At 37.6% G+C, this 23,428-nt stretch overlaps 2 long non-coding RNA genes across 2 annotated transcripts in view; both read right to left on the bottom strand.

Moving 5' to 3' along the window:
* Positions 1 to 10,498: 10,498 nt before the first annotated feature.
* LOC147365805 (uncharacterized) lies at positions 10,499 to 15,921 on the bottom strand. The gene is made up of 3 exons (XR_015132800.1): positions 15,787 to 15,921; positions 12,391 to 12,462; positions 10,499 to 10,757 (listed from the first exon to the last, which is right to left on the bottom strand). It is a non-coding gene; the product is annotated as an uncharacterized LOC147365805 (long non-coding RNA).
* Positions 15,922 to 19,778: 3,857 nt separating this feature from the next.
* LOC147365804 (uncharacterized) overlaps positions 19,779 to 23,428 on the bottom strand; it is a 42,416-nt gene continuing 38,766 nt past the window's right edge. The window contains exons 6-7 of the long non-coding RNA XR_015132799.1: positions 23,158 to 23,257; positions 19,779 to 20,782 (exon numbers count right to left, since the gene is read on the bottom strand). This is a non-coding gene — a long non-coding RNA (uncharacterized LOC147365804). The remainder of the gene's footprint in view (positions 20,783 to 23,157; positions 23,258 to 23,428) is intronic.

Here is a 23,428-nt window from a genome sequence, read left to right as displayed (position 1 = left end):
ATCTTCAAATACTATCTGTGGTTTTTCCTCTCAACTCATCAACATTTTTAAAAACAAATCAAAACACATATCCCACCATAGGATCTAGCAGCTGCGTGTACATAAAATAATCACTTTAAAATTTTTAGAAACCCTAATAATCTCAGTTCTAGTGTTTTGGTGAAATTAGAACATAAGACTTCTTAGTACTACTAGTAAGTGAGAAGTGAGAGTATATTTGTCAACTACTCTTATTCTCTCGGGAAAGATGAAAGGCAATAGGATTACTCATCACTTGGAATTTCAATAAATATAACATTTCAGTTGAATTTGTTAGCATTACAGATTGTCTTCCCAACAAATGGCAAGTGTCTCTTAGGTTTGAAATATGTGTTATGGACTGGATAAAGTGCTAGAATTCTGTCCCTGGGTAGATTAGTGGGGATGCAGAAAGAGAAGGGATTTGTGATGAATTATAAATTGGAAGTCTAAGAAAGACTCAAAGCAAGTCTTAATTCGGATGATACATACCTGCATTTGGGAAAGCACCAACCAATAAAATATAATTCTAGCCACAATGTCATTTTAAACTTTTTTAGTAACCATAATTTTAAATAAGAAACATTAAATTATTTTAATAATTACATATCCAAAATATTTGCACTTGTAATCAATAAAAAAATTACTTAGTTGACTTGTTTTTTCCTTAATAACACTTTGAAATTCAGTGATTTAGACTGACATCTCAGTTTGGACCATTCATTCCAAGTGTACATAAAAATCACTTTATGGCCACATGTGGCTGCCATATTGGAGGGCTCATGTCTGGAGAATTAGGGTATGAGAGTCAATGATTAGAAATGTTTGGCTACAGACTATTTGCAAAGTGTAGCTTTGTAATTAATTGCATGAGCTTCAAGGGCTTAGCTTTTACATCAACACTGAAGTTTTTTCTAGATTTCAAACCATTTTAAGCAGTTAACATGGCTTCCCAGGTGGTATTCGTGGTAAAGAACCTGCCTGCCAATGCAGGAGACATAAGAGATGTGGGTTTGATCCCTGGGTCAGGAAGATCCCCTGGAGGAGGAAATGGCAACCCACTCTGGTACACTTGCCTGGAGAATCCTACGGACAGAGGAGCCTGGCAGGCTGCAGTCCATAGGATTGCAGAGCCAGACACAACTGAAGTGACTTAGCTCACATGCACATGGCATTGATATTACAAATGAACATGGTGAGATTTTGAAAGGCCTTGTTATCAGCTGAATCATCCCTGCAAAATTCATGTTGAATATGACTTAGAATGTGACTTATTAGAGACAGAATCTTAAAGAGGTGATTAAGTTCAAATAAGGGTGTCAGGGTCATCCCTAATTTAATGTGACTGATGTCTTTATAAGAAGAAAAAAAATTGGACATGCAGAGAGATACCCAGAACACATGTGTTTAGAGAAAAAGAGCATGTGAGGACACAGGAAAAAAGTGGCCATTTGCAAAACAAGGAGATTTGCAGATCTCCTTCAGAAGACTCCAGACCTGTCAGCACCTTGATTTTGGACTTCTAGTCTCCAGAACTTGAGAAAATAAATGTCTACTGTTAAAGCCAACCCAGTCTACTATTTGTTATTGCAGCCCTAGCAAACTCCAGGGTAAGAATGGAAAGGCTGTCTGTCCTTAGGTCAGGATGTAAAGAATTCTACATGATTACTTTTTCTCTTCCTTCAAAGAAAGAGAGACTGGTTTCTAGCTTGAGGTTTTTATTATTAATATTACCCTAGAAAAAAGAAATGATAGTTTAAAAATTAGAAAAATAGATATCTCTATCTTAAATCTTTATTAATGAGTTGATAGGAAGTATCTCTTTTGACATTCTGGAGTGCGAAGTCAAGTGGGCCTTAAGAAGTACTGCTGTTAATAAAGCTAGTAGATGTGATAAAATTCCAGCAGAACTATTCAAATTCCTAAAGGATGATGCCATCAAGGTTTTACGTTCATTATGTCAGCAAATCTGGAAGACCCAGCAGTGGTCACAGGACTGGAAAAGGCCGACCTTCACCCCAATTCCCAAGAAGGGTAGTACCAAAGAATGTGCTAGCCATTGGACAATTGCACACATCTCCATGCTAGAAAAGTCATGCTTAAAATTTTCCATGCTAGGCTTCAGCATGACATGAATCAAGATGTCCAACCTGGGTTTAGAAAAGGAAGAGGAACTAGAGATCAAATTGCCAACATTCGCTGGATTATAGAGAAAGCAAGGGAATTTCTGAAAAACATCTATCTTTGTTTTATCGACTACGCTAAAGCCTTTGACTACGTGCATCATGACTCTTAGAGTGATGGGAATACCAGACCATCTTACCTGTCTCCTGAGAAACCTGTATGCAGGTCAAGGAACAACAGTTAGAACCCCGTATGGAACAACTGATTGGTTCAAGATCGAGAAAGGAGTATGACAGGGCTGTCTGCTGTCACCCTGTTTGTTTAACCTATATGCTGAGCACATCACGAGACATACCAGGCTGGACAAGTTTCAAGCTGGAATCAAGATAGGCGGGAAAAACATCAACAACCTTAGATATGCAGATGATCCCACTCTAATGGCAGAAAGCAAAGAAGTACTAAATAGCCTCTTGATGAGGGTGAAGGAGGAGAGTGAAAGAGCCAGCTTAAAACTAAATATTAAAAAAAACTAAGATCATGACATCCGGCCCCATTACTGCATGGCAAATAGAAGGGGAAAAGGTGGAAGCAGTGACAGGTTTCCTCTTCTTGGGCTCCAAAATCACTGTGGATGGTGACTGCAGCCATGAAATCAGAAGATGATTGCCTCTTGGCAGGAAAGTGATGACAAATCTAGGCAGTGTGTTGAAAAATAGAGATGTTACTTTGCCGACAAAGGTCTGTGTATTCAAGGCTATGGTCTTCCCAGCTGCCACGTACAGTTTTGAGAGCTGGACCATAAAGAAGGCAGAATGCCAAAGAATTGATGCCATCAAACCGTGGTGCTGGAAAGGACTCCTGAGTGTCCCTTGGACAGCAAGATCAAACCAGTCAATCTTAAGGGATATGAATCCTGAATGTTCACTGGAAGGACTGATGCTGAAGTTGAAGCTCCAGTATTTTGGTCACCTGATGTGAACGGACGACTCATTGGAAAAGTCCTTGATTATGGGAAAGATTGAGGGCAGAAGGATAAGAGGGCGTCAGAGGATGTGCTGGCTGGACGGCATCACCAATGCAATGAACATGAACTTGGGCAAACTCTGGGAGATGGCAAGGGACAGGGAGGCCTGGCGTGCTGCAGTTCATGGGGTCACAAAGAGTCAGACACTAATCGACTGAACAACAACAGGAACAATCTCTAAAACACAAATAGTTAAAAAAAAAGAAAAAGACATTGTCTAGGGACTTCCCTGGTGGTTCAGTTGTTGGGAATCATGCCAATGCAGGGGACATGGATTCAATCTCCAGTCTAGAAATATTCCACATGCCAGAACTAAGCCCATGGGCTACTGATACTGAACCCATGCTTTACAGCCTGTGAGCCATAACTACTGAGCCTGTGTTCTGCAACAAGAGAAGCCAACACAAGGAGAACCCTGTGCACAGCAGCAAGAGAACAGCACCCACTCGCCACAACTATAGGGAAAGCCTGTACACAGCAGCAAAGACCCCGTGCAGCCATAAATAAATAACTAAAATTTTAAAAAATTGTCACCCATAAATAAATAAAATTAAAAATATTGTCAGCCATAATAAAAAAATGTCTAAAAATACTATGTAATGTTATGTCTGAATTTATCCATCACTGTTTATTTTCCTTGCAATTTATTTGTGCAAGAAACTGAGTTGTTTGTCCTATAATTTCCACAGTGTGAATTTTGCCAACCCTACTTCTTGTTGTCATTTAACATATTCCTTCATCTTTTCTGTATTTTCTGTATTTCTTGTATTTTCTATAAATTGATCAATAGATCAAGAGGCTTGATCAGATTCAGGTTCAAAGGACTACGTCATAGGCAATGGTGTGTATGTCTATCAGAAGGCAACCTGACTTTTTGTGATTTTTGAAGTAATTTATCTTTGCTTAAATCCATTAACTAATTTAGAGTGATAAAATGGCATTATTCTTATTGAGTTTCCTTTTTATATGATTTGAGCAGCTAATTATATAAAAAGAAACTTTCCTTCGTCAACCATTTGGTTGTCCTGAGGCACATTTATTTATGGAAAGGCAGAATAAGTGTTTGATTTCTTCCCTCTAATTACTGATTTTCAGAATAAAGCTTTGGTTCCCTAATATCCTCCAAAGATGACCAATGATAGTATTTTTTGTTTAGTATCATTATACATTCATAGAATTAAACTTATTTGATATAAACAATGTAAATGATGCTCCAATGGACTCATGGTAGATTATCTTTTAAAGTTATAGAACCAATAAATGAAATCAGTTTAAATTTTATTAAGATACTGGGGAATGTGCTTAAAAAATAAACATAACTCGATATTTACTTTACTCAAACTAAATGAATTTACATATTTAAGTGTTGGAACATCCCTTACTAAATTTTAGTTGAGGTGTCATGTCAAGAAGGCTTCTGTTTATACAATTTCAAAGAAACGGGAGACAGTGCAGTCTTTTTTTCTTTTACCCAATAATTACTGCTGAGTAATCAGTTTAAATGTCGTCAAAATCTATCAACTTAACACCTTACTCCACGTAGTAAGAACAATGTCTGGCATGAGGAGACTCAGCAGTCACTAGTGATAGAGACATACATGTTAGCACTCGATGAAGTGGTACACTAAATAGAACATATTGCCCAGTAGGCATCACTAATTTCCCTGGCAAAATACTAGAACTTCTGTGATGGAGTATGGGTCAATGATACTGCAATTTTTAAAGAAAAAGTATACTCACTGTAGAGCCCAGAGGCTCTTATGGCAAGATTAATTGGTTGCTTTTATAAAGAAGTTTGAGAAAGTTGAATTTAAGTGACCATAAAGTAATATTCTCTTTTAAACAAACTACAGCCTAGAGCTACTTATTTTAGTGCTTTTTAGAAATTGGCAAGCACTGGACGAGGCAATAGATAATTTAAAATATATAACATTTTTATAGATTAGAGAACACAGTGAAACGATAAAGAAAAAAAGCATATGGACTTGGTCAGGTCATGTTATAAAATATTGATTTTTAACTAGAAAAATTAATTATCTTAACAATGTTATTTTCCTTCCATCTCTGGGACACTATATAGTTCTAGTATTGAAATACACTAGTACAAATAAATGTCTGATTTTCTTTTTATCGTATATGTCTCAATATTTTAAAAACGTAAACTATTGGTAGATATTTTGGAATGAGAATAAAAAATTTTTAATTAGAATTTTAAAAACTATATTGGTACATACCTTCTAAATTTAAAATTCCATTTGATCCAAAAATGAAATGTATGAGCACTCCAATGATGTATTTATTTAAAACAAACACGGAACTTCTCTGGTGGTCCAGTGGTTAAGGCTCAGCACTTCTTGTACCGGGGGTGTGAGTTTGAGCCCTGATTGGGGAACTTAAGATCCCACATACTGTACCATGTGGCCAAAAAAAAAAAAGACATTAAAATAAACGAAAAATATACTAGCATTTGTTTTATTTTCAAGACTATAGTGAAAGTTGTTATTCATCTCTCTTGAGAAAATCTACATTTTTCAACATTCTTATATAGAACATAATGATTCTTCATGCTTATTAATGTTTAGTGGGCAAAGAACCAGTACAATTAATTTAAAAAATACAGTCACAGTAATAGAAAGTGAATAGTTCCTATGAAACATTTCTTCCATAAGTTAAAACACAGAATAAACATATGTAATGAGAAAATGAAGAGTTTTGATACTTTTCTGTTTAGATCAAGAAGACTCATTAAAACTAGCTGTTTGTAAAGCATGTGCTCTGTTACTTAGTCATGTCCAACTCTTTGCGGCCCCACAGACTGTAGCCCACCAGGGTCCTCTGTCCAGGCAAGAATATTGGAGTGGGTTGCCACATTCTACTCCAAAAAGCATGCTTCCTCATAAAGCATGCTTCCTTCCTAATTTCTTATTGACCTGTATACCAATTTTGTTATCAAAACTATATTTACAAGTTATATATATATAATTAATACAGAAATTTATGTATGTATACTAAATTAATATAGCAAGCATACAAATATTTTATAAATCTATCTCTCTCTCTATATATATATATACATATATATATAAAATCAGGCATAAATCTGAGTGTGCTCACTACTATTAATATTAAAAATTTTTTTTAAAATTTCCCCTCTAGTTTTAATTTTTCACCTCTTTCATTTGCTACCTGAAGTCTTTGGAATATACTATCATATCTTCTGAATCCTTAAAATTATAGAGTAGAAAACAATGATGGAATGAGGTTTAAGATTTGGTTAAAGGAAGTTTTTTTTGGATCAGAAGTTGATTTCTCTGAAAATTCTTTGTATGAGAATCTTTAATTTGGTTTTAACCACTGATTAGTCTTTTATAACAGGCAGGTATAATAACCATCATACAAATGTGGCCCACAATAAAGAAGAAATGGGCAGAATAAAGATTACTGACTTTTCTTACTTTCGTGTTCTTTAGGTCCTATTCTTCGTGGTCAATGTGGTCAAATTGTGTTATTTTATTTAGAAAATAAAGTTAATTTATTGATATTTTATATTAATTTGTTTAGTAAATAATGTTATTGTGTAAAAAAGTCTAAGAATGAAGCAGTATTAGGCACTTAGGTGCTGAAGTCACATGAAAACTTTTTACAATATCAGGTATATTATTTTTCTGAGCCTCACTGTTCTTGTGTGTAAAATTGAGAATAAAAAGAATGTCAGTTAGTAGGAAGGAATGCATCAACTCTAATGTCTGGCATTTAGGAGGCATTCATCAGTGTTCACTGTTATTATATATCTGAATTTTTGGTTTAATATTGAATACCTCAGATGCACTCTGCTGGTGCACTGCAACTCTTTGCAACATGTTTTAGGATGTCCAAGATAAAGATATGAAAACAAAAGGAGAGTTTTCTACTTAAGTATTTATCTCATACTTCATTTCTTATTTTAGTAAACATTTGTTAAACACCTACTGTGGTCTAGTGAAAGGACTGGGATCTGGGAACATATGAGTGAATATACTGCATGCTTCAAATCTGTTCTGGTGGGAAAGTCACTCATCTTAAAAACAATACCAACACTACTACTACCAATCCATAATATGATTTCTCCTAAGTCAAACATTCAATGACCTTATAGTCTTAATCACATAGACATTAAAACAAATTGAATATTATTTAAAAAACTATTTGATATATCTTTTAAGTTTATATGTTGTCTATGTTTATATTTTTAATTTTACTAAATAAAAGCATTTGTCACTCACTTGTGTCTGACTCTTTGTGACCCCATGAACTATAGCCCACCAGACTCCTCTGTATGGGGAATTCTCCAGACAAGAATGCTGGAGTGGGTTGCCATTTGCTTCTCCAGGGGATCTTCCCGACCCAGTGATTGAAGCCAGGTCTCCCACGCTGCAGGCAGACTCTACCAACTGAGTCACCAGGGAAACCTCAAACATAAAATATAGAAGACGCATGTTCATTTATCTATTATCAGATCATAAACCACCTGAAAACTCAGTGGTATATAGCAACAATAATCTAAATTTTTTCTTTTCCAATAGCTTTTTTGCTATATAATGGATAAATAATAAACCATCTATTTTTAAAGAGCAAAATTTTATATACACAAATATATACACACCTGTGAAACTCTTACTATGTCCATGATGCCTATGATTCTGTGGGTCAGGGATTAGAGCCAGCACAGCAGGGACAGCTTGAGAGTCTGATACATGACGTTTGTGGCCACAGCTGGGGTTGCTTGAATAGCTGGGAGCTGCTGGGATGGCTAGACTGAGGCCATATGTCTGGGATCTTCATTTTTCTTCTTGGCATGTTTGCTGGGATTAGGAGGCCTAACATGGCTCCTTGACTACTGGTCTTGGTGCCCAGGTTGGGATGGCTGGGCCAGCAAAGACTTAGCACGTAGTCTTCACCCATGGCTGTGTCAGTATAGTCAGGCTTCACGCACAGCAGCTAACTCCTCCCTGAGGTGAAGATTCAAGATACGCTCCAAGAGACAGGGTGTAAAAGCGGCCAGTCTTTTACAGCCTTGTCTCAGAAACTGGCACAACTCACTTCTGCTATTCTGTTTCGGTTAAAAGAGTCACAGAGTGTATCCCGACTCTAGGAAAGAAGGACATGGACACAACTTCTTAGTGGGAGGAGTGTCAAAGCAATTTTAGCCATCTTAAAGCACTAAATACCTGTTACAGATGCGATATTCCTGAGTAAAAGATGACTCCAAATTGAGGTTATGAACAATTTCTTGTGGATGGTAAGAGCAGTGGTAGGGGAAGAAGGTGGAAGTAATGTCAGAATTTCCATCAACTCCTCAGTTTTCACTGCTCTTTATTAAGCAGTGTCCTTCAAAGAACCTGGAGTTATGCCTTGATATATTATAAATGGATATAAACACAAAAGTCATATAGTAAGCACCATTACTGTATATTATAGAAAATTATACCATTTAATGATATATTTTAGCCACATTAATTAATGATATAATTAGCCACATTTAATTAGTTATAACCCAGGTTCAGTCCCTGGGTGGGGACGATCCTTTGGAGGAGGGAATGTCAGTCCACTCCAGTATTCTTGCCTGGAGACTTCCACAGACAGAGAAGCCTGGTGGGCTACAGTCCATGGGGTCACAGAGTCAGACACAACTGAGTGACTAACATTTTCCCCACTTTTATTGATATATTAGCCACATCAATGATCAAGATTCCAAAATCAGCAGGACATAATTCAGTAACACCATCTGAAATAGATACATCAGATTCTATTAGGTTGGTGCAAATGTGTGATTTCAGAACGTGAGTTTTAAATCATTATAACTAGGCTCAAACACGTCTTTATTAATCAAAATAGGAACCATTATAATCAACACATTTTTTTGCCCATGAGAAATGGGTTGGTTTATTCTTGTAGTGTAAAATTCTGTACTTCGGGATTCGACAAACTCTAAATATTTTCTGCCTCCTGCCGGTTGTGGAAGCATTTTCCTTGCAAAAAGTTATTGAGATCCTTGAAGAATTTTTTGATGCAAGTTTGGTTTTGGGAAGTGCTTTGAGGCTTCTTCTCTGTCTAACCACTGAGCTGGTTGTTGGTGGTTGAATATAAAATCCACTTTTCATTGTATGTCATAAAACAATCAAGAAATGGTTTGTTGCTATTGCATAGAATAAGAGAAAATGACACTTCAAAATGATGATTTTTAAAATTTTTGTCAGCTCATGATGCACCCACTTATCGAGCTTTTTCACCTTTCCACTTTGCTTCAAATGCTGAATAACCATAGAATGGTTGAGGTTGAGTTCTTCGGCAATTTCTCATGTAGTTCTAAAAGGATCAGCTTCAATGAGCCTCTCAGTTGATCGTTGTCAGCTTCCTATGGTCAGCTACTATGCTTCTCATCTTCAAGGCTCTCATCTCCTTTGCAAAACTTCTTAAACCATTACTGCATTGTACATTCATTAGCAGTTCCTGGGCCAAATGTGTTGTTGATGTTGCGAGTTGTCTCCACTGCTTTATGACCCATTTTGAACTCAAATAAGAAAATTGCTTGAATTTGCTTTTTGTCTAATATTATTTCCCTAGACTAAAATAAATATAAAATACACAGCAAGTAATAAGTCATTAGCAAAAAAAAAAATAGAGAAATGCACATTAAAATATATTTAAGAATGTATTCCAATATCAAACGTCAAAGTTCACCAAAACCACAATTATTTTTGCAGCCTAACATTTGTTATTTTCCTAGGGCATTACCCTATTGGGAATCTACTAAACTTCATAAGAATTCCACTTTTTTTTTCACTTGGCTCAGACAGAGGTGGAGGGTGAGGGGTGGGGAGTATTGAAGCTTGACAAACGGATCTGTTGTATTTTAACAAACTTTACTGGAAATAATTTCAAATAGGCAACTTCATAGTTTCTGAATAAATTATTGTTGTTTAGTCACTAAATCATGTCTGACTCTTCAGGACCCCGTGGACTGCAGCCCACCGCCCAGGCTCCTCTGTCCATGGGATTTCTCAAGCAAGAAAACTTCACTGGGTTGTCATTTCCTTCTCCAGGTTGATTTTCCAGACCCAAGGATGGAATCCATGTCTCCTGCACTCAGGGAGTCTCCTGCATTGCAGGCAGATTCTTTATCACTGAGCCACCTGGGAAGCCCTTCTGAATAAATACAATCTGCTATAGGGATAGCCATGTCATCAAGTCATCAAAGATAAAGATATATCTTTATTACATGTTCAACCACTATGTGAAGTATGTACAACTAACACAAAAAGCAGCAAAAATAATAATAATAAAGTAAACCTCTAAGGAGAATGTTTTTATTGTAGTCTTTTGAGAAACACAAGGAAAAGACAGTATATAACACAGCTTACCCATGGAAGAGAGGTACTTGATTCATTTAAGGGGAATTAAGTAAATGCATTCATCATTATTTGGCCATACTTGGAAAGAAAGAACTACTCTTGTTATCCTTTTGGGTTCCCTTCAACCACAGCTCATCACAGTGATATCAGTGGTTTCTCAAATTTCTCATTATATCTTCATTCCTAAAACATTTCCTCTTCTGACCAAAACACACAGGAATGAAAAGAAAGAAGAAAGAATATTTTTGAATGCACATGTGCTTGCATACATTATCATATCAGAGCAATTACAAGGAACCATTAAAAATGTTAATCACTTGGAAGTCTAGAGTGGAGACCAGGTGGTAAAAAGTTTTGATAATTAGGTAAATTTGAAGGTGATTTCCAGACTTCTATTAGAGGTCTGTATCTGGACTTCCCTGGTGGTGCAGTGGATAAGAATCCACCTGCCAATTCATGGGACACAGGTTCAGTACATGATCTGGGAAGATCCCACACGCTACCGAGCAACTAAGCCCGTGCACCACAATTACTGAGCCCTTGCTTTACAGCCTATGAGCCACAACTATTGAGCCCATGTACCTAGAGCCTGTGCTCTGCAACAAAAGAAGCCTCGGCAATGAGCAGCCCATGCACCACAACTAGAGAGTAGCCCCTGCTCGCCACAACTAGAGACAACCCGTGCAAAGCAATGAAGACCTAGTGCTGCCAAAAATACATAAATCTAAATAAATATTTTTTTTTAAAAGAGGTCTGTGTGCAAGGTAATAAGACTTTGGCATTTGAGGCATTGAGTTAATAATCAGCATTAAGAGAAAGAGCAGTTATACCTAATAGATAGGAAATACAGTCAGCCCTCCTATATCTGTGGGTTTCATATCCTCAGATTCAACCAACCACAGAGAGAAAATACTCAGAAAAAAATTCCAGGAAGTTACAAAAAGCAAAACTCGAATTGGCCTTATAGTCAACTATTTACGTAGTGTTTACATTACATAAGTAACATAGAGATAAGTATATGGGAGGATGTGAGTAAGTTATAGGCCAATATTGTGCCATTTTATATAAGGGACTTAAGGATCTGAGGGATTTTGGTTTCTTCAGTGGTCCTGGAACCTATCACAAAGGACATGGAGCAACACTGTATATCCAGATAAAAATGAGACTGAAGTATTCCTACATCACTGAGACTTGAGTCCTAGAGTTTCCAATGTGCTTGTTAACAGTCTTATGGACTCTACGGGAGAGGGAGAGGGTGGGAAGATTTGGGAGAATGGCATTGAAACATATAAAATATCATGTATGAAAGGGAGTTGCCAGTCCAGGTTCGATGCATGATACTGGATGCTTGGGGCTAGTGCACGGGGACGACCCAGAGGGATGGTATTGGGAGGGAGGAGGGAGGAGGGTTCAGGATGGGGAACACATGTATACCTGTGGCGGATTCATTTTGATATTTGGCAAAACTAATACAATTATGTAAAGTTTAAAAATAAAATAAAAATTAAAAAAAAAAAAACAAAACATAGCATCCAGGTACGTCCTTGGCAGTCCAGTGGTTAAGACTTGACTTTCCAATGCAGGGCGTGCAGGCACAATCCTTTGTTGGGGAGCTAAGATGCCACATGCCTCAGGGCCATAAACAACAGAAGCAATATTGTAACAAATTCAATAAATTCTTTAAAAAAAATGCATTGTTTAAAATAATTTTCTTTTAAGTAGCATATTTGTTCTCTCTCAACAAACTCTGCCCAGATAATGTCAACAAGAGTGGTTTTATCTGTGGAACTAGGGCTGGATGAAAATTTCTTTCATATGGTTATCAGTACTTACCAACAGTCTCTTATAGATGAGCCATTGTGCTAGGCATTTAGGACATGTCCATAAAGAGTCAAGGTTCTTGCCCTTGAGGAGATCAAGAGGTATAAGGAAGACTTGTAAATAGATTAGGAAATACAATAGAAAGCCAACTGGAAAACAAATTTAGATTCATGCTTTAGAAAAGATTTAAATGAAATAAACAATTAAAACGAAAATATGAAGAGGAATCCAAGGTACAATTTCAAACTCTTAGAATGGGAAAGACCCCATTCTGATGATTTGACCCATAAAAACAAAAAGCTATACATAGCAAGAGGTACTCTAAGCAAAGTCAAAAGAAAGAGGACAAATTGGGGAGAAAATATTTACAGCTTATATTATAAATAAAGGATTAAATTCCCTGAAGAGTTTTTATAAATTAAAAAAAATCCTAATATAATCTGAGCAAAGGACATGGACCTTTCACTTAACAGAAAATATAATGGCTCTGAAATATATTAAAATATATTCAACTTCACTTAGAACTACAAATTAAAATGATATCATTTCCTATCTATTAGATTAGCAAAAATCAAAAAATCTGATAACACAGTGTTATTGAGAGTTATGGGAGAATTTTCAAGTATTATTGCTACCGAGTCCAAGCTTGTACTATTTGCTGCATGACAGGCTAATCAATCGAGAGACAGGTTGCTGGAGCAAGGAATAATGACTTTATTTAGAAGCCAGCAGACTGAGAAGATGGTAGACAAGAATTCCAAAGAACTTTCTTCCCAGAGGTAGAGTTCAGGCTTCTTTTATACTAAAAGTGAAAGTTTTAGTTGCTCAGTCATGTCCAACTGTTTGCCACCCCATGGACTGTAGCCCACCAATCTGCTCTGTCCACAGAATTCTCCAGGCAAGAATACTGGAGTGGTTTGCCATTCCCTTCTCCAGGGGATCTTCCCAACCCAAGGATCAATCCTGGGTCTCCCACACTGTAGGCAGATTCTTTACCATCTGAACCACAGGGAGTAGGCAAAGTCCTGGTTCTGGTCAGACTCTGGAAGGGATACGCTAGTTTCATCTTTACAACAGCCAGTCAGGATATTTGTTGTGAGCTACACAAAGGCATTTTAGCTTAATGTTCATTATTAGAGGGGCAGGTTTCCCAAAGAAGGGTCACCATGTACGTATAATTTGAGCTTAATAGCAGCATCCCCTTAGTGATTAACTTGTAACAGAATACAAAGTTTCTTTACTATTACATTTTTGATAGTAGTGTAAGTCAGCAAAATCTCTGATAACAATTTATAATATCCATCAAAACTATAGACACATACTTCCTTGTATCCAGAAATTCTACTTCTAGAAATTCATCCCACAATTATATCCATACATGTAAAATGACACATATACATTATTATTAATTGTAGCATTGTTTGTAGTAGCAAAAAGGTAACAAGAGTAGAAACAACCTGAATGTCCATCAGTAAAAGTTGAGTAAAGTAGGGGTATATATATATGATGGAATACTTGGCTTTGGGGTTATTTATTGCTATTCACAAACCACCCTAAAACATAGTGGCTTAAAACAATAATAATTATTGATTTCTTCTCAAAATTCAATGGGTGACTATGCTTAGCTGGGGAAGTTCTGTTCTATGTGATATGAGCTGGGGTTGCAGTCATCTGGAGACTCAATGAGGCTGTATTGTCCAAAATGGCTCATTCAGATGGCTGGCAGTTGGTGCTGGTTGTTGGGCTGAAAGTAAGCTGAGACTGTTGATCATAGTGTATTAGCATTAGCTCTTCTCCATGTGTCCTCTCCTTATGGCTTGGGCTTCTTCCAGCAAGATGGCTCACTTCCAAGAGGGAGTGTGGCCAGAGCATAAAGCTGTAGCTCTCTTTAAGGGTCAGCCTTAGAAATTATCACTTCTAACTCATTCTATTGACAAAATGAGTGATAAGGCCAGGCCAGATTCAAAGCAAGGGAAATAGACTCTTTCTCTTAAGTAAAAGTATGGCAAAGAACTTGTGGCCATCTTTAATCTACCAAAAAGAAAAAAAGTAATACTTTATATACTGATCTGATAATTTCCGGTATGCACTGTTAATTAATGGGTATATAACTGTGTATATAATATGATAGTACTGTCAATACAAAAAGTGTGGATGAGGAGAATACTTAATTGTTTACATGCACCCAGGAGCGTCTTTAGAGAATACACAAGAAACTGGGTAGCTAGACCCAGAGGAAGAATGTTCAGTGATTTCTCTTTTTACCTTTTGAATGTTTCATAATATGAAGGTAGTATTTATTTTAAAATGTTAAACTATAAAAATGATAACATAGTAATTATTACAGGCTACATTTCCTAAAGATACATGATGAAACAATCAGTAGTCAATTCGGAAAGAAATGGAAAATTTTATTTAAGCCAACCTGAGGATTATAACCCAGGAAACAGTCTTTCTGATAGCTCAAAGGACTATTCCAAAAAGGTAAGGGGAGAGGCCAGTATGTTTGTGATTTTAGAGAAGGGGCACATGTACGTAATCAATCACACATCTTGCTCCTTGTGAGGAATAGGTATCTTAGTTAATAACTTTAGAGTTTTTCTACATACAGGAAGATGCAAGACACTGAGTTCACAAAGTTTTCTCCTGAAAACCTCTGACTATCTGAGGGCCGGTTCTGTCAGTTTTCCCAGAGCACAACGTGCTCAGATCTTCACCCTGAATTCATTTCCGGGTGTATTATATGTCAGCATCTGTAGTGGATAATGACTTGATTCTTATAGAACTTGATAGTGGGCAAAATTCTTATAATCCCCCCTTTTCAGCCTTAACTTAAATGAGGATTTGGGAGGCATTTCATGACCAACTTGTCCCACGTTGCTCATTCCCAGGTCAGCTAAGGGGTTCACTGACAGGTAATGTGCTATTACTGAACTAAGTCTTGTTAACAGTAGCCAAAAGCCTTTGGACTATTTGTCTTAACTTATTATGTCTGTTATGGTTCAGGAAATGTTTCTCTTTTGTTGCTTCTTCCCATATCTCAAGTTTTACTAACACAGCCATTGATCTCATAAAATTATACATTTGGTCAATCATTTCAAGTCATCTAATCATCATTAATTTTATCAGCAGCTCAGTCACACATCTGGTAGTACAAGAAACAATAATTTCATAAATAAGCAGAATATAAGTAATATAGCAAGTAACATTAATAAGGATATAAGTAATAGGTTAAGCTAAGAACTTCTGTTAGGTAAGGCCTAATATCTCCCCAGGTCATCTGACCTAGTCTGTTCTCTAGCAGTTGCTATCTTTAAGCAAAATAATATTTTGGCATTGTACATAAAATTCACCGAAAGAATCTACATGCACGGGCTTCCCAGGTGATACTAGTGGTAAAGAACCCACCTGCCAATGCAGGAGATATGAGACGTGGGTCTGATCCCTGGGTCAGGAATACCTCCTGGAGGAGGGCATGGCAACCATTCCAGTATTCTTGCCTGGAGAATCCCATGGACAGAGGAGCCTGGTGGGCTGCAATCTATGGGGTGGCAAAGAGTAGGACACGACTGAAGTGACTTAGCATACACGCATGCATGTGCATACACAAGGCAAGTAGTAGGTCATTATGACCCTTTATAGGAGTGAGAAAAGAAGGTCACCTTTTAAGGAGTGGCAGGGCTGGCACCAGGAGGAGAAAATTTGATCTTCATGGTTGAGCAAGCATCTCTGCCATTGGACAGATCCAGGTTATGCATAATACAGATGCCCGATGGCAACCCAGTCCAGTATTCTTGCCTGAAGAATCCCATGGACAGAGGAGCCTGGTTGGATACAGTCCATGGGGTCACAAAGAGTCAGACACTACTGAGTGACTGAGATGATGCATCCTAGAAGGGAGGAAGGAGGTCCAAAGGGCCAGATGTTTCAACTTTTCCTGTCTTGCCTTAAAATATGAATTGTTATCTCATTAGGTATATTTAATAGACAGTAGGAAATTTAAGATATATTCCTAAAAATCCATCATTTTTATAGGATTTATATTCATAACATTATTGGAGCTCAGAAAACAGAACTGACAATTTGTACTGAGAGAGAATGATTCAGAGTAGCTTTTATGCTAGGGCTTGAAGGGTGAAAAGCCTGAAAATATTGGTAAATTATAGTGAGAAGAAATCGAGATGGGTCAATCCTAATGGTTTCTGTTTTTTATGTGAAAGAGGAGGCAAGGTCATCCCTTGAATATGAGTTTTTCAGGATAAGAGGGAAGGCTTAGACAGAATGAAAAAGTTTGGCAGCATTTCTATAGGAAATGAGTAAGAGAAGCAAGAACAAGAAGACGAGCCAGGTCAAAAAATATCTGCGCTTGCAATCCTGCCATCAACAGCAATGAGATTTTTCTCCACTGACTCAGACACAGAGAAAACAAATAATGAACTGATCCACAGTTGACAATGGACAGGACAGGTATGGGAGAAAGTTAAAAGAATGTGGAAGGACCCTAATATGAGGGGTATAAAAGTGATGGGCCCTGCAGTCCTAGACAGGAATTCAGTAGAAATGGGAGACAATGAGAAATGAGCAGATGGAGAGGACCCAGAATGGGAATAAGGGCAGGGAAGTTAGACAAGGAGAAGACAACTTGATTCTTGGTTTGAAGTCAAAGATTTCAAACACAGGATGATTCTGGGTGCAGGTACAATCCAAGGAATGACTGACTGGGGTTCGGCTTCTAGTGTTGGTTATTAGAAATGTATTGCCGAGGTTTTATTTGACTGATAAGCGTAAATTGGGTAAGTCCACTCATAACACTCAGGCATGGGTCAAATGACTGTATTTTTTATATTCAACTCTAAACACATGGTTTAACAACAGCTCCTCCTTTTTGGCGACTTGTTAGTATATTTACATGAAAAGACAGCATAATATACTACCTACACAGTATTCTGGCACCATGTTAGAAAACCTGGGAATCATAATTTATGTAGACACTACAGATATAACTTTTAAAGTTGACAAATGATGATGGAAGAAAGCTAAGCACTTTCAAACATGTTTAAAATGCAAAATTTTGAGTTAAACTGTAAAAACTTCTTGAGAGAAGAGACCCTTTTATTAACTCAGTGTACTCTGATACTCCTTTTGAAACCTTGCTCCCCTCAAGCTCTACCAATGTGTAGAACTATACGGGTCAGTAGTAAGAGATAAATAGTACTTCTTGTTTAAGTTACTGGTTGGTAATTTTATTTGTATCTTTTGGGGAAATGGATCCCAGCTACAATAATACCCACTACTCTCCCCACACCCCAGAAAGATGGGTGTATTCTTTCTTGTTCTATGTCTAAAGAACAAGGCTACTTCCCTGATCAAATTCCAAATTTCTTAGGAAAACAGAAGCTGCAACTAAACCACACCAGTAACTTCCACCCACATGTCAGTTTAAAAACAAGTTGGGAAAGGTCAGCCTATTCAACTTCCTTCTATTGTTGAGTTCACCCAGTTCCTGATTATATTACAGTGTGGTGGTGATTTTTAGAGGCGATTCCTTTATCTGTTTCAGCTTTCTAAGCAACATAAATTAGCCAGGAGAGTTCTTTTCATCCTGAATCCTATATGTCTTGGGAAAAGATTGTCTGTGATAAAAGCCATGATCTCCAGTGGCCTTTGCAAGAAAGTCTGTGGCACTTAAGTGGAAACACGTTCAAGAATGGGGCCTAGGAAAGCTCACCAGTGACACAAAGAGGCCACTGGTGTGCAGTGACTTTCAATTCAAAGGGCAAAGACACTCCTGGGCAGTTTAAACACTAACAGTTAGACTTACTGAAAATAGGGTTTTAGCTTGCAAACTATGGCTCCCGTTTGTTTAGGCTTTTATCATTTTGAAGTCATTAGCTTCGCCCCAATTATCTGAAAATATACATTTGTCCCATGTAATGGTTGAATAAGAATGACGTATAGAAAATTGTTTCTGAGGAAGTTTTTTAGCCTATCGTATGAAAAATTCAGAATACTACATTTTGTTTATATTGTAATTTTATCGACTTTCTTTTTTACTTTTCGACTACCAATTCTAGTCTGTTTTCTATGCAATCTCTATATTTTAGTTCCCTTAAAAATTCTGCACGGACAATATCTCAGAGTTAAAGTGAAATTCAATGTATTCAACACGAAAAAGGAATATCAAAGGCACCATCTGCAAAACAGACAATCAAAAAAAAAAAAACAAAACAGGTGGAAGAAGTCTGGGAGGAGCCAGCGCCAGGCCAGGCACGCTTAGAGCATCATTTTTTTTTCACTGATGATGAGTGTGTACTGTTAGCAAGCTTGTAATAACACTATAATAAACCTGTAATAACATTGCTTACCAGAAGTGTTCCGAAGGCAATAAGTTACATGCATCATCAGTGTTTAGAAATTTGGCTACCAAATAAGTAAGCTCAAAGCGGGGATGGGGAGTGGGGACTGGTGGTTAAGAGCAAGGTTCTGCTCTGCTGAATTCTAATGATGTGACCTTGGGTAACCTACTTAGCCTCTTCAGGTTTTTCACCTATAAAATAACAATAATGGAATTACCTCTTAGGGTTGTTGTGAGGATTAAATGAGGTAATAACATATGTAATAGAACAATATCACAAACAGTGCCTGGTACGGAGCAAGCACTGAGACATCATGGGGAATTCTCTACGCAGTTTTTAAGTTAGCTTTGGTTTCCAGGAGAGTCCTTAAAATGGTGAAAGTTTTTTTTTTTTTTTAATATCCTTTTCTAGAGGTGAAAAAAATAAGACCAAAGAATCTTTAATGCTGTGAAAGGATATTGAAAGAGGAGAGTCATCATTAAGTATTTTGCTTATACCAGTAAGGAAACAGGTTTAATTTACAGCGGGAAACGCTAGGCTTCAAGTTTGTAGACTTCCTGCACATTGAACTGTAAGATCTTGCTGAATTGGAAATTACAAAGCAAAGCTACCTGATGTCATTTAACAAGGTATTAATAAACTTTGAAGCTTCTCTGTGTCCTTCTAATTGGATATGGAGTGTAGCGATTTGACATAAACATATTACTATCTATAGGAAAAGAACTGGATTCTGACACTATTAGGGCTGCTTAACAGGGAGAATCAGTTCATCAAGGGAGTTCTATCAGCAATTCAGCACCTAAGCTCCCTTGATTAGATTCCAAGACCAATGATAAAGATAGGTTTGCTTTAGAGCAAAGTGTCTATAGTGATGTTTAAGGCCCAACTGTATTCCATTCAAATTACAGTGGAAAGCAACAGTGTTAAACACCTAATAATCCATTTAATTTGTTAGCAATCTCAGTTTAAATCATTGTGTAGAAGACCTCCGTGGCAAGCTATTTTTATTATGTATTTTTGGGTTTTGTGAAATCTGTAAAGTTTTAAAACACTAAAATTTTTAATATTTACCATTTCATTCTTTTACAGAAAATAGTACAAAACTTAAAACTATTTTCTAAACCAAATTTAGTCCAGAACATATGTTTGAAAGCATTGTTTTAAAAAAAAATGATATTTTAAAAAGTAAATGTGAAGAAAATCTAGAGAAAAGTTGGAATACCACCTTGTCATAATGATTAAATTTTAGCTCAAAGGGATTGAAAGATGATTTAATTTGCTCACCTATCTTCCTGTTACAGACAGACCGCTTTGTTGTTCAGTTACGATGTGAACAGTCTCCTTGAAATTGTATGACACTTGTATACAGACTTGTATGGCCATAGTAGTGCCCTGGTGACAGATGAGAAAACAGAGGTGAAAGCACCTGCCCACAGTTCTGCAGAAGCTTGGTTTCTTACTGGCTTCTGGGACACTTTCCAAACTCTAGAGTGTTGAAACGAGATCTGCTGCTGCTGCTGCTGCTAAGTCACTTCAGTCGTGTCTGACTCTGTGCGACCGCATAGACGGCAGCCCACCAGGCTCCCCCATCCCTGGGATTCTCCAGGCAAGAACACTGGAGTGGGTTGCCATTTCCTTCTCCAGAAATGAGATCTACTAACTCTAAATTCATATAATATATCAGGATACACCACTTGGTTAAAATTAACAGAGACAACAAAACTGATATAAATCTTTACAAACTCATGCTTCACAAGGGACTGAACTTCTTGTAACAGTTGAAAAGTGCACCCACAGGAAGAAGATAGTACAGAGTACATTAGAGTGTACGACTGTATTAAACCTATTTTTAAAAATTAGCAGTCCCCTCTGGGTAGAAGGTGGGCAGGGAATCACATGGCAGAAGCCCAGGCCTGGGCCCCTTTGGCAACACAAAGTTCCGCTCAGCTGCCAGGTGTGTGGTGCTTTCTGTGGTTTTCCATCTCATCATTTTAATTTTATGGGATCATAGTTTAGGTGGCCTCACAGAAGCAGAGTCTCTGGAGATCCTGTAAAGTACAAATAAGAGAAGTCATTGAGGGAGAGTTGCAGGAGGCATTGGGGGAAACTGGATGACTATGTAACCCAAGCAAGAATAAGACAAAGACGTTCACTTCGGTACTGGGGGAATTGCATCTAACTGAGATGTTATGTCACTCACATCTTTTGGACGTCAAAAGAGATAGAATCACATGTAAATAGATACTTTCAGCTTAATATTTTTATATCCTGGTAAATGATTCAAACCACAGTCATTGTGATTCAACCTTCTTATATTTGCCCTTGAAGGACGGGAAGTATAACTCACTTCTTTGGTATTTCTCACAACATATAGCATATGAAGACAGAGGGAGAAAGAGAGTGTGATTACATTTGTCCTAGGTTATTAAGGGAAAGGAAGGGAGAAAAAGATCCCTAGTTTTCTAGGTTGTTGTTCATTCTTGCAAATAAACCATGTATGTCCCTTCTGATTTGTCAAAACTAGTTAATTGGGTGTGAGCCTATATTTTCATTTACGGTCCACAAACACTCATTCTAAATCACAACCTACTCCAATAGAAAAAAAAAAACAAAAAAACAAACAAAACAAGCCCCAAGGCTGGCTGGCATTGAAAGTGCTGGCAGACAGAAGTGGTAGTCTGTTGGTAATTTTATAAGGTTTCTGTGCTGATCACCATTTGGGCAGTGTCCGCAATCGCTGATGAGGCGTTCACACACTCACAGCTGCCCTGGGCGCAAGACAACATCTGCACAAAAACAGACAAGGATTCTTCTGACAATTAAAAGAGCTGGTTACTGCTAATGCTATTGTTGTGGTTTACTACAAGAATTTCAATTAAATGAAAATCAAATGTGGTTCTCAGAGGCCATATGGTGCAGTGAGGGAAGGGCCCCACTCCCGCAGTCAAGGAGCCCCCCGTTCCTGCCCTGGCACTGCCAACGCCTCACTGTGAAAGACAATGCTCGGCTGACACGTGCCCAGGCCTAAGCCCGGGTCTTTAGACTTGAAAAGAAAGGACCTGTGGTTCAGGAACATGCAAAGAAACTGAGAAAAATAAAGCCCATCTTAGAGAAGAACAGACATACCAGAAAGAACAGAAAGGAAGGATCAGGCTCAAAGAGAAAACTACTGAGGATGGTGCCAAGTAAGGTAATAATAACTCATTATTTAGTGCCTGGACTATGCCAGGCCCTTAAAAATGTTCTTAATATACTTACTGGAATTGAAATGAGCAGACCACAATCCTTCAAAACTTCATTCATGTACGTCACTCAGCAGTTGCATTGCAATGCCAAGGGACCAAGTACTTTTCAAATATTATTTCTAACTTACAAAACAAGCTTTAACCAGAAAGTATAGTTGTGTTAGTTGAAGAAACTGAGACTTGCAGAGGTTGAGTTCCCTGGGACCACACAGCTGGTGCATGGCACCATTTCTCTTTCCCTGTTATGAGAGATTTGGGCAAAGCCTACAGATGACTCAAACTGCCCAGGATAACGGAAGCCTGGGAACTGGGGGGATTCCTGTCCTGCATTAGAGCCTAAGATGTTCTCACGCCATGGCAAACTGCTCTCTAGACTTTAAATGGTTCACAGTGAGAAGAGGGCTAAAACAGGAAAGAAGAGAGGATGAAAAGCTGGACTCTGAGAGAAGAAAGGTAGTGAAGAAGGGAAAAGGTAGAAAGAAAAGTATAAGAAAGTGAGAAACGAAAGGGAAAAACTAAGTCATCATAATAAAAGGGATCTGGATAAGGATTCTGTTTTTTCCTGCAAATTAATAAAACACCTATTCCCTATGTTTTGACCCCAGATGCTGGGGCCTGTTTGCTCCAGATGCGACAACTGCTTCAAAGAGAGGCTTAGACTCAGAGCAAGTGACTTTGCCAAGTTGAGGAAAATCAAAATGGACAGGCCACATGGCAGAGAGCATTTTTTTTTAAAAAGAGACAGATATACTCTATACATTTATTTTGACAAGTTCATATCATATATCATATCAAGTTTATATCATAACATTATTATAACCTTGACACCAGATGTATTATAAAATTGCACATAAAACAGGTGTTTAATCACAGGGGGGCCAGAGAACAATTCTAGGATATTAAATTATTTGCAGAGAAGTGGGATGAGCGTGGTTGTGGTGACGGTGTGTGTCTGATAATCTTCTGTTTGCCACCAACCGTGTCAAATTCGTCCATCTACTCACAAAGACTTGCAAATGGGGTAAGTGAATGTAGAATAATAGATTATGATAATAAGAACAACTAATATTTAGGAAAGCCATTCTTTCTTAGCATCGTCTTCCCTAATCAATGTACTTAAAATTGTGCCCCAGACATTCTCTCCTCTCTCTCCATTGATTTTTTTCAGTAGCACTTACCTTATCTGTTATTTCCTGTCTCCCTTCAGAGAAGGTAAACTCCCTGGGGCTGGGGTTGCTGTTCTGTTCACTGCTGTCTCTCCGGGGCTGGGTTCGAGGCCTGCACATAACAGGTAAAATACTTACCTGTTGAATGTATGCGTGAACAAATCAGTGCAGTGTTTCAAGAAGTATACTTTCGCTTTAAATTCATAATCTTACTTGATTGTCATATAATTCTAAGGTAGGAAGTGAGTCTTCAGAGAGTTTAAGTTAGTTGCCCAAAGTCTCC

Source organism: Bos grunniens, chromosome 9, assembly GCF_055505025.1.
Source record: "Bos grunniens cultivar Pamir isolate PY7600 chromosome 9, Bosgru_T2T1.0, whole genome shotgun sequence".
Classification (NCBI taxonomy): Eukaryota; Metazoa; Chordata; class Mammalia; order Artiodactyla; family Bovidae; genus Bos; species Bos grunniens.
This window is presented reverse-complemented; position numbering and strand designations above follow the sequence as displayed.